The following is a 3,369-nucleotide window of genomic DNA, read 5'->3' on the forward strand; positions in this document are numbered from 1 at the left end:
CCCCCCGATCACTAATTGAGAAAATGCCTTACAGCTGGATCTCATGGAGGCATTTCCACAACTGAAGCTCCTTTCTCTGTGGTAAGTCCAGCTGTGTCAAGTTGACACAAAACTAACCAGTACAAGAGGCAACCTGAAGCCAGCTGGGTGGTTTAACTCCAGAACTTTCCAGGCAAACACAGGAAGGCTGCTAGTCAGCCTAGGCTACATACTATAACCTGTATCAAAGGTGCTTGCTGCCAAGGCTGACAGCCTGAGTTCAATCCCAGGGACCTACAGTAAAGATCCTGGACTCTAAGTTGTCTCTGACCTCTGCACATGTGTGTATAATGACAATCTGCCACCTGAAGTTACTAGGGGTTTGTCCTCAACCCTCCTATTCCCCAGGCCATCTAAATGGCCTATACACTTTTATTTGGGATATTCAAAGCCAAGGTATAAGAAGGAGATCAAGTGAAGGGGAAAGAATGGGAAGCGGCCCAAGGCAACAGTTCCAGGATGGTCAACCTTGAAGATGCAGGCATGGCCACTGGCTGCTTAGGTCTCCCCACAGGTTGTGCCATCAGCGATACGATGTCTTGCAACAATTCATGGGGGCTGGGGAAAGAGATTTGCTGCCTGCCTCTCTCCTATCTCCCATTCATATTAGTCTCCTCACAAGGCTCAGCTTGGGTGGCCCCATGAAATGCCAGATGCCATGTCTTGAAATGGGCATTCTGTCCCAAGAGTGGGGGGAAGAGACAAACTCTGGGCATGTGGACAGTGAGGCCAGGGAGAATCTGATGTAATACACATTATATGTCCAGATGTTTCAGCACTGAGATGTGAAAAGCATAGAGTTCAAAGACTTTTCCCATGGTCTGGCCCTGGAAACTGTGGAAGACCTAGGGAGAGAATATGGGGTTTTGTGGAACAATCATGAGAGAGTTTCATGCTTGGGGTTGACAGGAGATAAAAGCTTTCTAATAAAATTCTATCTCTGGCTCTGCCTTCTCATCTGGCAGAAGTCAATAATCTCTGAGAGGGGAGGGGACCAGATTTTGAGAAATGCATGGTGACATCCAGAGGTTCCTGTGGGCTTCCCCACCACTTCCTGTCTCCATCTGAACCTTCACCTTCCCAGAGATGATCTGGTCTTGGGCAACTGAATCTTGGGTTAGAGACTAGAGGAAAGAGCCGAAGCTCCTGACTGTCTGACTGTCTGTCTCATCTGTCTGTCCGTTGTTGGCTTGAGGTTGCAGGAAGTCTTACTTGGGCAGATGAGATCTTTTGTGCTGCCTGAGATGCTCAGATCTCATGAACTCTCGATTGCACTCATCGCATTTATGTGGTCGATATCTGGTATGGATCCGTTTGTGTCGTCCAAGCTCATCAGAGCGGAAGAACTTCCACGTACAGCCGTTCCAGTCACATGCATAAGGCTTCTCACCTGTGTGCTTTGCGTTGGTGACTCACAAGGTGAGAGCGCTTGGTATAAGCTTTTCCACAGCTGTCATATGAGCAGACATAAGGCCTTGAAACTGGTGACTGTCTCCAGGTGTGGGCTGCTCATATATGAAAGGTTCTTCCTGGACATTTGACTCGGTCACAAGTGAATCTTGGGAGTCTAAAGGTAGCAATTGCTGGAACCTAGCTGGGAGACTCTCAGGATTGCAGGGATTTAGGGAGTGCAACATCTGATCCATAAACGGAGCCACAGAATGGGTCCCAGTGGAAGCCATGCCTGGGATCAACAATATTCCATGTTTTAAAGAGTCCGTGGTGGCAGGTACTGTTGGAATAGAATAGAATAAGGCATTGCTGGGACACTGTTATGGGCCATCACTGAGACTCCACGGGAACTTGGCAGGCCACCGTGAGGCATCAGATTCTCACTGAAGGAAATGGTCAGAGTACCTGAACTTGCGACTGGCATCACGTGGGATCCCCTCCCAATCGATCTCTGACAATAATTCTGGGAAGGTATAGGAACCAGCTGGGAGGGGCACCTCACGCCATGCTCAGGTATCGACCTAAGGACCTGTGATTCCCATTCTCTCTCATTACATCTGAACTCCTCAGCTGACGCCATATAGGACCTCATCATCTCTGCTAAGTATTGAGTGGCTGGTGGCTGATGAAATCCGCTGTTTCCAGAAGACACGGACACATTCGACACTGGCACCAACATCTCATTATCCATGGGAGGCTGGTGCATAGCCTGCTCCTTATCCTTATCGTCCTGCTCCATGTTGGCTGAAACGGGAGGCTGCCCGGCCCTTACACCGTCATAGGCGTGGGTCCCAACGCCACTACGCCGTAATCCCTAGTTCAGTTTCTTATTCAGCAGAATAGACTGTCTTCCCTAGTTCTTATGTTGCTATTGTGAGAGTTCTTTGCTGGCAGCTATACCTTGTATAGGTAGGAGGGCTACTTTATTCTCCTGCCCATCATCCCCTGAGCCCCAGAGATATTGTCCCCTGAATGTGCCCGGTTTTTCTTGCTTCACCCTTCCTACTCCCACATACTCTGAGTTCCACACTTGAAGGCTACACAGCTCTAGATCTCTTGTTCGGAAAATAAACTTCTTTATTCTCCATGGAAACACATTGTTTGTGCAGGGAAATAAGGAGAACAGCATGATCTAACAATCCCATTATGTTCTCTCTGATTACTTAAGACATTTTCTTGAGGACATTTTGAGAGTTTTACTTATTTCAGAGACTAGAAGTATAAACTATGAATATATTTACAGAAAGTTTGGCCAGGTTGTGAGATAGTTGTGATGTTTTACCTTTGTTTTTATTTTGAGTCTTTTAAGGTTGACATGAATTGACTCATTTCTCTGTCATGTTATTTGATTTACTGTAATTTCCCACAAAATCTACCGAATGAGGACTCTCTACCTATATGAACTATGTGATCAGACCGGGGGGAGGGAGGCTGAATTTAATGTGAAGGGCTCAGTATAGAATGGAAATGCAGATGGTATTATTATGTACAAAGTTCATTTTAATATTCGCATTACCAATAGCAGAAGATTTACCTAAGTGCTGATCTCCTTTAAGTGCAGACATGTATGTAAGACTGCGTGGGTGGTACACCATGAGGCAAATCTTCCCTTAGACCTGCAGGTCTTTCTTAGTTCTTTCACTTAGTGACTTTACTTTCTCACAGTTAGAAACTCCAATTCAATGCATATATTAAGATTTTATTAAATGTGTTATTTTCACTTCATAGTAGTTGGCATACCTAATGTAAGCAACTTACAGGAGAAAATATTTTATTTTGGCACATGGTTCCAGAGGCTTCAGGTCTATGGTTAGTCGCCAGGCTTTTTGTTCTAAGTCCTGTAGCAAGGCAGACCATCATCGAGGTATAATGTTTGTA

At 45.8% G+C, this 3,369-nt stretch overlaps 1 pseudogene; it reads right to left on the bottom strand.

The window, feature by feature from the left end:
- Positions 1 to 1,247: 1,247 nt before the first annotated feature.
- On the bottom strand, positions 1,248 to 2,230 carry LOC110327156 (annotated as a pseudogene).
- Positions 2,231 to 3,369: the final 1,139 nt, after the last annotated feature.

Source organism: Mus pahari, chromosome 10 (assembly GCF_900095145.1).
Source record: "Mus pahari chromosome 10, PAHARI_EIJ_v1.1, whole genome shotgun sequence".
In the NCBI taxonomy this organism is placed as follows: domain Eukaryota; kingdom Metazoa; phylum Chordata; class Mammalia; order Rodentia; family Muridae; genus Mus; species Mus pahari.